This window comes from Chrysemys picta, chromosome 3 (genome assembly GCF_011386835.1).
Source record: "Chrysemys picta bellii isolate R12L10 chromosome 3, ASM1138683v2, whole genome shotgun sequence".
NCBI classification, from domain to species: Eukaryota; Metazoa; Chordata; order Testudines; family Emydidae; genus Chrysemys; species Chrysemys picta.
The window spans coordinates 3,125,915-3,138,324 of NC_088793.1; the positions used below are offsets into that span (position 1 = coordinate 3,125,915).

General features: G+C 51.7%; 1 protein-coding gene across 7 annotated transcripts in view; it reads left to right on the forward strand.

Moving 5' to 3' along the window:
• The window catches only part of DNMT3A (DNA methyltransferase 3 alpha), a 198,245-nt gene that overhangs the window by 171,308 nt on the left and 14,527 nt on the right, over positions 1 to 12,410 (forward strand). The gene's annotated exons all lie outside the window — the stretch shown is intronic.

Sequence of the window (12,410 nt, forward strand, 5' to 3'; positions counted from 1 at the left end):
TCCGTAAGTGATTGTGTTGGGGAAGTGCTGTACCGCGGTGCCAGAGGAGCTGCTCCCAATGGTCCCGTCTGGCAGGGGGACCTGTGAACACCTGGGCTTGCCTGCACTTTGTAGTGGTTGTCAAAACTTTCAGGAGTCCCTGGTGGGGCAAGAAGAGAGGGGGCAACCCTGCGTGGGCTGCTGGTGGAGAGGATCCCCACCTGTGCCCTTTGTGGGGGTTGGCTGGATAGAAAGGGGGCCCGGTCAGGGCCACCCCTGGCCCCAGAACTGCAGGGGAGCCACCCCCCTCCCACTCTAGGAGCCAGAGGATGCCGGAGGGAAGAGAAGCCGTCAAAGCAGGGACCTGCAGCCCTCTGGCCATTCGGAGAGCTTTCTGGGCTTCTCTGCCCTCCAACCCGCCTCCTTGCCTCCGCTTCACTCCATCCATACCTGTCCCCTTCCCTTCGCATCCAGCTAACCCCCCTCCACGGCACCCCCAGACCGTCACTGGGCTCTGTCTGCCCTTCGGGGCAGGGACTGGCTGGGCCTGGTCTGGGCTGACTCGGGGGGTGGATACATGGAGCCAGCTGGCAGAGCACCCCCACGTGTGTCTGGCACTGGCTGGGTCAGCTCTCCCCGGGGTTTGGTTTAGAGGAGAAGGGGGCGGGGGCAGCTGCAGGACGGGAACCTGAACCAGCTTCCCGTGCTGCGAGCGTTGGGGGGCTGACCCCGAGCAGTGGGGCTGGGGTTCCTGGCACTGTGTGCACCGGAGGGCTGGGGGTGATGGGCGTGGGGGCGTCGGAGCCCCAGCCGTGCGCAGTCAGTGCAGACCCTCTCTCCAGTTCCTTGCCCTGCCCCAGAGCAGCCCGCCTTCCAGGGCTGCCGAACACAGTGTGTGCAAGGACCCGGTCTAACCACCAGAGGGCACTGGGGTCCCAGCGCCCTGCTCCCAGCCAGCTGCTGCGGGCCGAGCTCGGGGGAGATGCTTCCCCCCCCACACACACACAGGCTCAGGCAGGCTTGCTCCTTTCTCCGTTTCATCCCATGACCCCAGTTCCACCCTTCCCCTCGGCTTAACGCCCTGCCCTGCCCTGCTCTGCCTTTAGTCAGCGGGTCCCTTCGGCCCCCCAGCCAAGGCGGACAGGTTTAGCCCTTACGCTCAGCCCTGCGCCAGCCCTTGGCCTAGCCCCCTGAGCTCTCTCCAGGTGGTCAGTTGCGGCTGGTAATGTGGTGCGCAGAACCGAATACAGTGTCTGGAGCCCATGGAGGCGTGCTCCCCCTGCCTCTGTGAGTACTGCTGTCTGACGGCATAGCCGGCGCCTGCCTGATCCCTGTCTGCTGTCAGCCCTGAGAACGGGGCGCTCCTGGTGCACACACTCCCCCTCCCAGCAAAGCTCTCTTGGGATAGTTGCTCCTCAGACAGGCAGGGTTTAGACCCTGGCATGTTTAAAGAGCGGTTTGTGTCCTTGCAGCACAACCGTGTGGCAGAGCTGTTGCACCACTGCAGTAAAGCATAGTTAGGGTCTTCCAGTGCAGCGCAGAGGCATGTTCCAGCACTGTCATGGAGCTGTGTTAGGGGCTGTGTTGGGGGTTGCGATGCAGTGTTACAGCACTGTCGTGGAACTGTGTTAGGGGCTGTGTTGGGGGTTGCGATGCAGGGTTACAGCACTGTCATGGAGCTAAGTATCAGAGGGGTAGCCGTGTTAGTCTGGATCTGTAAAAAGCAACAGAGGGTCCTGTGGCACCTTTAAGACTAACAGATGTATTGGAGCATAAGCTTTCGTGGGTGAATGCCCACTTCGTCAGACGCATGCCTGTCATGGAGCTGTGTTCTGCTGGGATGCAGTGTTGCAGTACTGTTGTAGAGCTGTGTTTGGGGCTGTGATGCAGTGTTACTTCAGTGTCATGGAACTCACTCATAGACTTTAAGGTCAGAAGGGACCATTATGGTTATCTAGTCTGACCTGCACAATGCAGGCCACAGAATCTCACCCGCCCACTCCTGCAATAAACCTCTCACCTATGTCTGAGTTATTGAAGTCCTCAAATCATGGTTTAAAGACCTCAAGGTGCAGAGAATCCTCCAGCAAGTGACCCGTGCCCCACGCTGCAGAGGAAGGCGAAAAACCTCCAGGGCCTCTGCCAATCTGCCCTGGAGGAAAATTCCTTCCTGACCCCAAATATGGCGATAAGCTAAACCCTGAGCATGTGGGCAAGACTCACCAGCCAGACACCCAGGAAAGAATTCTCTGTAGTAACTCAGATCCCACCTGATCTAACATCCCATCACAGACCATTGGGCATATTTACCGCTAGTAGTCAAAGATCAATTAATTGCTAAAATTAGGCTATCCCATCATACCATCCCCTCCATAAACTTATCAAGCTTAGTCTTGAAGCCAGATATGTCTTTTGTCCCCAGTGCTCCCCTTGGGAGGCTGTTCCAGAACTTCACTCCTCTGATGGTTAGAAACCTTCATCTAATTTCAAGTCTAAACTTCCTAATGTCCAGTTTATATCCATTAGTTCTTGTGTCCACATTGGTACTGAGCTTAAATAATTCCTCTCCCTCCCTGATATTTATCCCTCTGATATATTTATAGAGAGCAATCATATCCCCCCTCAGCCTTCTTTTGTTTAGGCTAAACAAGCCAAGCTCTTTGAGTCTCCTTTCATAAGACAGGTTTTCCATTCCTCAGATCATCCTAGTAGCCCTTCTCTGCACCTGTTCCAGGTTGAATTCATCCTCCTTAAACATGGGAGACCAGAACTGCACACAATATTCCAGATGAGGTCTCACCAGTGCCTTGTATAACGGTACTAACACCTCCTTATCTCTACTGGAAATACCTCGCCTGATGCATCCCAAGACCGCATTCGCTTTTTTAACAGCCATATCACATTGGTGGCTCATAGTCGTCCTGTGATCAACCAATACTCCGAGGTCCTTCTCCTCCTCTGTTACTTCCAATTGATGTGTCCCCAATTTATAACCAAAATTCTTGTTATTAATCCCTAAATTCATGATCTTGCACTTTTCACTGTTAAATTTCATCCTATTACTATTACCCCAGTTTACAAGGTCATCCAGATCTTCCTGTATGATAACCTGGTCCTTCTCTGTGTTGGCAATATCTCCTAGCTTTGTGTCATCCGCAAACTTTATTAGCACATTTCCACTTTTTGGGCCAAGGTCAGTAATAAAAAGATTAAATAAGACTGGTCCCAAAACCGATCCCTGAGGAACTCCACTAGTAACCTCCCTCCAGCCTGACAGTTCACCTTTCAGTATGACCCGTTGTAGTCTCCCCTTTAACCAGTTCCTTATCCACCTTTCAGTTTTCAGATTGATCCCCATCTTTTCCAATTTAGCTAATAATTCCCCATGTGGAACCGTATCAAATGCCTTACTGAAATCGAGGTAAATTAGATCCACTGCGTTTCCTTTGTTTGCAGTGTTACATCATTCTCTTGAAGCGGTTTTCGGGGGCTGGGATGCAATGTTACAGCGCTGTCATGGAGCTCTGTTTGGATATGTGATGAAGTATTGCAGCAATCATGTATCTTTGTTGGGGTGTGTGGTGCAGTGTGGTAGCACAGTTGTAGAGCTGTGTTGGGATCTTTTAGGCAGTGTTGCAGCACTGTCCTGGAGCTGTGTTGGGGGCTAGGATGCAATGTTCTTCTTTGAGTGTTTGCTCGTGTCCATTCCAATATAGTTGTGTGTGTCATGTGCACCGTTGCCAGAAGTTTTTCCCCTAGTGATATCCATCAGGTCGACTCTGGTGCCCCCTGTTGTGGCGCCTTCCTGGCACGGTATATAGGGGCCCGTCGACCCACCACCTCCTCAGTTCCCTCTCCTCGTCCATGACAGTCCCTGGAATGGTTTTGTTCTTGTGCTCTGCAAGCGACACTCCTTAGTGCTTTCCTGGAAATAGATTGTAGACAGAGTGTCAAGCGTTCAGTTAGTCGCGGTTAGCAAATAGTTCGTTAGATTTGGGTACTTGTAAGCTCCCACCCTGTGGGGCTTACCACTGGGGCCCCAGGGCTTCCCACAGCCCGGCAGCTGCCTGAACTGCCTAGGAGGGGCCACGCTCCGGATAAGTGCCGGACCTGTAAGAACTTTAAAGCCCAGGACTAAGAATGAAAGAGACACTGGACTCAAATTTCTCCTAATGGAGGTGGCACTTCGCCCTTCTTCGGAGCCCGACCCGGCATCGAGCCCCTCCTCCGTCAGGAGTGCCCCGGCCTCATTTGGAGAGTCTCAGCGGGGTCCAGGATCCCCGACACCAACAAACTGCTCCGGCCACCAAGAAGTCAACCCTGGCCGGTCGGCACCGCTCCCCATCACTGGTGCCGAAAAAAGAAAAAAGTCAGATTGGGGACGATCCCCCCCGAGGAGAGCCACAGAGAGAGAGAGACCCGTGCCGGGCCACTCCAGTCCCGGAAAGGGGCCCGTTGAGTCTGGTGCGTATGGATGCCCTGCCTAGGGTGAGCCATGGAGGGGACTCAGCCCTGGCCATGCCACCTACACCAGAGGCATATGAAGCCTCAAGAAGCCTTCTGTCCCTTCTAATGCCTTCCCTGAGCCAAGGCCCATCAGGGACAGCCCCGGTACCGCAGAACCCGTCCTGGGGAGGCAAGTGCCCATCTTGGGCAAGCTGACAGTGATGGTGAGACACCGCCCAGCATCTCGCTCCACTCCCTGCCGATGGCAGTCCTAGCACCGATCCCAATCCCTTGACAGCGCACTCCACGAGATCGCAAGCCTCTTCAGCGGCATTCGTGGCTCCAGTCCCGATCCTGGAGATCTGCTGGGCAATGACGTGGTCTTCTGTCCACACGCTCACCATGCACTACTATACCATCACTTAGCAGGCCAGAAATGATGTAGCTTTTGGTACAGCAGAGTCCAATCTGTCTTAGCAAAACACCAGTCCCACCACTTGACTGATTGCTTGGGAATCACCTAGACTGGAATGGACACGAGCAAGCACTTGAAGAAGAAAGAATGGTTACCTACCTCTCGTAACAGCTGTTAATCGAGATGTGTTGCTCATGTCCATTCCAAGACCCACCCGCCTGCCCCCTGTCAGAGTTCCGGCAAGAAGCAACTGAGGAGGAGGCGGGTCGGCAGGTCATAGAATATCAGGGTTGGAAGGGACCTCAGGAGGTATCTAGTCCAACCCCCTGCTCAAAGCAGGACCAATCCCCAACTAAATCATCCCAGCCAGCTCCCTGTGTGCCATGAAAGTGCCACTTCGGGGGCACCAGAGTCAACCCAACAGATACCACTGGGGAAAAACTTCCAGCGATGGTGCATGCAGTGCGCACAACTATATTGGAATGGACCTGAGCAACACATCTCAGAGAACAACCATTCCAGAAAGGTTAGGAACTGTTCTTTACAGCATTATCACGGAGCTGGGAGGCAGTGTGGCAGCATTGGCATAGCGCTCTGTTCGGGTCTGTAATGCAATATTGCAGCAATCTTGTGTAGCCTTGCTGGGGTCTGTGATCAGTCTTGCAGCACTGTCCTAGAGCTGTGATGTGGGGCTAAGGTGCAGCGTTAGAGCACTCCTTGTGTCGGGGCTGGGGTGCCATGTTATAGCACTGTCATGGAGCTGTGTTGGGATCTGTGATGCAGCGTGGCAGAACTGTCATGGAGCCGTGTTTGTGGCTGGGGTGCGGTGTCACGGCACTGTCACGGAGCCGTGTTTGTGGCTGGGGTGCGGTGTCACGGCACTGTCACGGAGCCGTGTTTGTGGCTGGGGTGCGGTGTCACGGCACTGTCACGGAGCCGTGTTTGTGGCTGGGGTGCGGTGTCACGGCACTGTCACGGAGCCGTGTTTGTGGCTGGGGTGCGGTGTCACGGCACTGTCACGGAGCCGTGTTTGTGGCTGGGGTGCGGTGTCACGGCACTGTCATGGAGCCGTGTTTGTGGCTGGGGTGCGGTGTCACGGCACTGTCATGGAGCCGTGTTTGTGGCTGGGGTGCGGTGTCACGGCACTGTCATGGAGCCGTGTTTGTGGCTGGGGTGCGGTGTCACGGAGCTCTGCTGAGGGCTGTGGTGTAGTATTGCAGCACTATCATAGCGGTGTGTTGGGAGCTGTTATGCGTGGTGCAGCAGTGTCATGCAGTAAATCAGAACTTTTCCAGTGATATCTCACATGACCTGTCTTGCATAAAATACATCGTAGTTATGCCATAATCATATCCTAATAACATCTCTATGAAGAATATGGGGTGCAGTGTCACAGCTTTCCCCTTAGATTACTGCCAGAGGACAAAGCAAAGGCAGGTGCCGAATGCCCTCTTTAGGTTTTGGTTATACAACTCCCAAGTGTTACCAAACATTGCAGTGTTATCCACAGGCATTTTTGCAAGGTTCTGTGTTTCTTTTTCCAGGTTGCCTGAAAACATTCTTGTGTGTAGCATTGTTACCATAATGCAAATATCAACACCTTTTAGAGTGTAGGTGTCTTGGCATTCAGCCACCAATGTGATTAGGCGATGTGCCTCAGTTTCCCCTTCCACACAGCAGTCAAAGTTTGTTATGCTTTCCCTGCTGTGCCAAGCCCTAAGCCTGTTTACAGGTCCTAGCTGAGAAACAGTATTCTTATAGGACTTCCTTGTTACCACTCCTACCGTGTTTACATTCCCCCCCCACACACACACAAATCCTGCATGTTACACATTTTTAAAGGATTTACCATCCACACCAGATTCTTTGTCATAACCAACAGACTGTGTATTATGAAACTTAACAGTACCAGCAAATTCATGACAGGGTGGCGTTTCCAAATATGTTTATCATACCATGCCTCCTGTTTAGACAGTCTGGTTTGTTTAGTATTTATAGTGTTTTTCAACTTCATCCTGAACCATAGTATGTGTTCAGATCCTGGTCTTTCTTCCCCTTTAGTGTTTTGTCCAGTATCCACCTCTGTAAAGGTTCTCCGTTCATGTATGTCGGAGCACTGTCATGGAGCTGTGCTGAGGGTTGTGATGCAGTGTTACAGCACTGTCGTGGAGCTGTGTTAAGGGGCTGGGATGCAGTGTTACAGCACTGTCATGGAGCTGTGTTAAGGGGCTGGGATGCAGGGTTACAGCACTGTCATGGAGCTGTGTTAAGGGGCTGGAATGCAGTGTTGGAGCACTGTCATGGAGCTGTGTTAAGGGGCTGGGATGCAGTGTTACAGCACTGTCATGGAGCTGTGTTGGGGGGCTGGGATGCAGTGTTACAGCACTGCAGTGAAGTGTTTGGTGTGCTATTATGGAGTGTTGCAGTGTTGTCATGGATTTGTGCAGGTGGCTGGGATGCAGTGTTGCAACACTTTTATGGAGCTGGGTTGGCGGCTATGATGCAGTGTTGCAGTGGTGTCATGGAGCTGTATTGGTGGCTGGTCTGCAGTGTTACAGCACTGTCATGTAGCTGTGTTGTGGACTGTGATGCAGTGTTACAGCACAGTCACGGATCTCTATAAGGGGCTGGGATGCAGTGTTGCAGTGCTGTCATGGAGCTGTGTGGGGGCTGGCATGCAGGACTTGGTGGTGATGGGAGACTTCAACTCCCCAGACATCCGTTGGGAAGATAACACCGCAGGGCACAGATTATCCAACAAGTTCTTGGAATGTATTGGAGACCATTTTTGATTTCAGAAGGTGGAGACAGCTACCAGGGGAGAGGCTGTTCTAGATTTGATTTCGACAAATAGGGAGGAACTGGTTGAGAATTTGAAAGCAGAAGGCAGCTTGGGTGAAAGTGTGATTCTAAGGAATGGTAGGAGGGAGAACAGCACAATAAAGACAATGGATATCAAGAAGGCAGACTTCAGCAAACTCAGGGAGTCGGTAGGTAAGATCCCATGGGAAACAAATCTAAGGGTATGTCTACATTATGAAATTAGATTGAATTTATAGAAGTCGATTTTTTTAGGAAGCAATTTTATACAGTCGATTGTGTGTGTCCCCACTAAGCGCATTAAGTTGGCAGAGTGCGTCCACAGTACCGAGGCTAGCGTCGACTTTCGGAGCGTTGCACTGTGGGTAGCTATCCCACAGTTCCCGCAGTCTCTGCCACCCATTGGAATTCTGGGTTGAGCTCCCAGTGCCTGACGGGGCAAAAACATTGTCGCTGGTGGTTTTGGGTACATGTCGTCAGTCGCCTCTCCCTCCGTGAAAGCAATGGCAGACAATCGTTTCGCGCCTTTTTTCCGCACAAACGCCATACCACGGCAAGTGTGCAGCCCGCTCAGCTCAGCCGCCGCTGTTGTGTCCTGGGTGCTGCTGGCAGCAGACGGTACAATAGGGCTGCAAACCATCATCACACTTCCGCTGCCACTCTGCTGTCCTGCAGACACCATATCACGGCAAGCATGGAACCCGCTCAGATCACTGTGGCAGTTATAAGCACTGTAAACACCTCGCGCATTATCCTGCAGTATATGCAGCACCAGAGCCTGCAAAAGCAGGCGAGGCTGCGACGGCAGCGCGGTGACGAGAGTGATGAGAACATGGACACAGACTTCTCTCAAAGCACGGGCCCTGGCAATTTGGATATCATAATGGTAATGGGGCAGGTTCATGCCGTGGAACGCCGATTCTGGGCCCGGGAAACAAGCACAGACTGGTGGGACCGCATAGTGTTGCAGGTCTGGGATGATTCTCAGTGGCTGCGAAACTTTCGCATGCGTAAGGGCACTTTCATGGAACTTTGAGATTTGCTTTCCCCTGCCCTGAAACGCAAGAATACCAAGATGAGAGCAGCCCTCAGTTCACAAGTGAGTGGCGATAGCCCTCTGGAAGCTTGCAACGCCAGACAGCTAACTGTCAGTCGGGAATCAATTCGGAGTCGGCAAATCTACTGTGGGGGTTGCTGTGATGCAAGTAGCCAACGCAATCACTGAGCTGCTGCTATCAAAGGTAGTGACTCTGGGAAATGTGCAGGTCATAGTAGATGGCTTTGCTGCAATGGGATTCCCTAACTCTGGTGGGGCGATAGAACGCATATCCCTATCTTGGGACCAGACCATCAAGGCAGCCAGTACATAAACCAAAAGGGGTACCTTTCAGTGGTGCTGCAAACACTGGTGGATCACAAGGGACGTTTCACCAACATCAACGTGGGATGGCCGGGAAAGGTACATGACACTCGCATCTTCAGGTACTCCGGTCTGTCTGAACAGCTGCAGCAAGGGACTTACTTTCCAGACCAGAAAATAACTGTTGGGGATGTTGAAATGCCCATAGTTATCCTTGGGGACCCAGCTTACCCCTTAATGCCGTGGCTCATGAAGCCATACACAGGCATCCTGGACAGTAGTCAGGAGCTGTTCAACTATAGGCTGAGCAAGTGCAGAATGGTGGTAGAATGTGCATTTGGATGTTTAAAAGCACGCTGGTGTAGTTTACTGACTCGGTTAGACCTCAGCAAAACCAATATTCCCATCTTTATTACTGCTTGCTGTGTGCTCCACAATATCTGTGAGAGTAAGGGGGACGTTTATGGCGGGGTGGGAGGTTGAGGCAAATCGCCTGGCCGCTGATTATGCACAGCCCGACACCAGGGCGGTTAGAAGAGCACAGCAGGGCACACTGCGCATCAGAGAATCTTTGAAAACCAGTTTCATGACTGGCCAGGCTACGGTGTGAAAGTTCTGTTTGTTTCTTCTTGATGAAAACCCACACCCTTGGTTCACTATACTTCCCTGTAAGCCAACCGCCCTCCCCTCCCCGCTTCAATCGCTGCTTGCAGAGGCAATAAAGTCATTGTTGTTTCAAATTCATGCATTCTTTATTAATTAGTCACAGAAATAGGGGGATAAACTGCCAAGGTAGCCTGGGAGGGGTGGGGGATTAGGGAAGCACTGGGTGGGCTGGTGGATGACTGGAGGGGGGAAAGACAAGGCCACACTGCGCTTCAAAACTTATTGACTGCCAGCCTTCCGTTGCTTGGGCAGTCCTCTGGGGTGGAGTGGTTGGATGGCCGGAACCCCCCACGTTGTTGGGCCTCTGGGTGAGGAGACTATGGAACTTGGGGAGGAGAGCGGTTGGTTACACAGGGGCTGCAGCTGCGGTCTGTGCTCCTGCTTTTCCTGCACCTCAACCATACGCCGGAGCATATCAGTTTGATCCTCCAGTAGCCTCAGCATTGCATCCTGCCTCCTCTCCTCACACTGTCGCCACCACTCCTCTTGCTCCAGCCATCTATCCTCTCGTGCGTCCCTCCTGTTCTCGCATTCATTTTGTGCTTTCCTGGACTCTGACATTGTCTGCCGCCACGCATTCTGCTGGGCTCTTTCAGTGCGGGAGGACTGCATGAGCTCAGAGAACATTTCATCGCGAATGCATTTTTTTCACCTTCTTATCTGCGCTAGCTTCTGTGACAGAGATGATAGAGGGAGCGTTGAAACATTTGCAGCTGTGGGAGGAAAAAAAGGGAGAGTTGGGTTGGCCATTTAAAAGGAGGGGCTGCGGTTTTTGGGTTAACGTGAAGCACAAACCCAACTAAACCCCCCCTCACACGCAATTCTCTGGGATGATCGCTTCCCCCTTCCCCCCACCGCGTGGCTAACAGCGGGGATGATTTCTTTTCAGCCACAGGCACACAGCCCAGCAGGAACAGCCACCTCTGAATGTCCCCTTAATAAAATTCCCTTATTTCAACCAGGTGACCGTGAATGATATCACTCTCCTGAGCATAACACAGAGAGATAAAGAACGGATGTTGCTTGACGGCATTCCAGTAGCTTTACTGGCCACAAATACATCCCAAGTCTTCAGGGCAAATAATCATTAAACACGCTTGCTTTTAAACCATGTATTATATTTACAAAGGTACACTCACCAGAGGTGCCTTCTCTGCCTTCAAGGTTCGGGAGCCCGGGTTGGAAGGGTAATGTCTCCAGGGTGATAAACAGTTCCTGGCTGTCGGGGAGAACGGTTTCTCCGCTTGCCTGCTGTGCGCTATCTTCAACCTCCTCCTCCTCCTCCTCATCCCCAAAATCCTCATCCCTGTTGCGTGAGACTCCCCCCTTGCAGGAGTCCACGCACAGGGCTGGGGTAGTTGTAAGGGCACCCCCTAGAATGGCATGCAGCTCATGATAGAAACGGCATGTCTGGGGGGTCTGACCCAGAGCGGCCGTTCGCCTCTTTGGTTTTTTGGTTGGCTTGCCTCAGCTCCTTAAGTTTCACGCGGCACTGCTGCGGGTCCCTGCTATAGCCTCTGTCCTTCATGCCCTTGGAGATTTTTTCAAATATTCCGGCATTTCGTCTTTTGGAGCGGAGTTCTGATAGCACGGATTCATCTCCCCATACAGCGATCAGATCCAGTACCTCCCGTTCGGTCCATTCTGGAGCTCTTTTGCGATTCTGGGACTCCATGGTCACCTCTGCTGATGAGCTCTGCATGGTCACCTGTGCTGATCAGCTCGTCACGCTGGCCAAACAGGAAATAAAATTCAAAAGTTCACAGGGCTTTTCCTATCTACTGGCCAGTGCATCTGAGTTGAGAGTGCTGTCCAGAGCAGTCACAATGGAGCACTCTGGGATAGCTCCTGGAGGCCAATACTGTCGAATTGTGTCCACACTACCCCCAAATTCGACCCGGCGATGTCGATTTCAGCACTAATCCCCTTGTCGGGGAGGAGTACAGAAATCAATTTTAAGACCCCTTTAAGTCGATAAAAATGGCTTTGTTGTTTGGACGGGTGCAGGGTTAAATCAGTCTAAAACTGCTAAATTTGACCTAAACTCGTAGTGCAGACCAAGGCTAAGGGGAAAAACAATAGAAGACAGTTGGCCGTTTTTCAAAGAGATATTAAGAGCACAAGAGCAAACTATCCCACTGCGTAGGAAAGATAGGAAGTATGGCAAGAGACCACCCTGGCTTAACCAGGAGATCGTCAATGATCTAAAAATCAAGACAGAGTCCTACAAAAAGTGGAAACTAGGTCAAATTACAAAGAATGAATATAAACAAATAACACAAGTATGTAAGGACAAAGTTAGAAAGGCCAAGGCACAAAACTAGATCAAACTAGCCAGAGACATAAGGGGTAACAAGTAAACATTCTACAAATACATTAGAAGCAAGAGGAAGACCAAGGACAAGGTAGGCCGGTTACTCAATGAGGGGGGAAATAATAACAGATAATGTGTAAATGGCAGAGGTGTTAATGACTTCTTTGTTTCGGTTTTCACCAAGAAGGTTGGTGGCGATTGGATGTCTAACGTAGTGAATGCCAGTGAAAATGAGGTAGGATCAGAAGAGGCTAAAATAGGGAAAGAACAAGTCAAAAATTACAAATTAGATGTCTTCGGGGCACCAGGGCCTGATGAAATGCATCCTAGAATACTCAAGGAGCTGACTTGAGGAGATATCTGAGCCATTAGCGATTATCTTTTGAGAAGTCCTGGAAGATACGAGATAT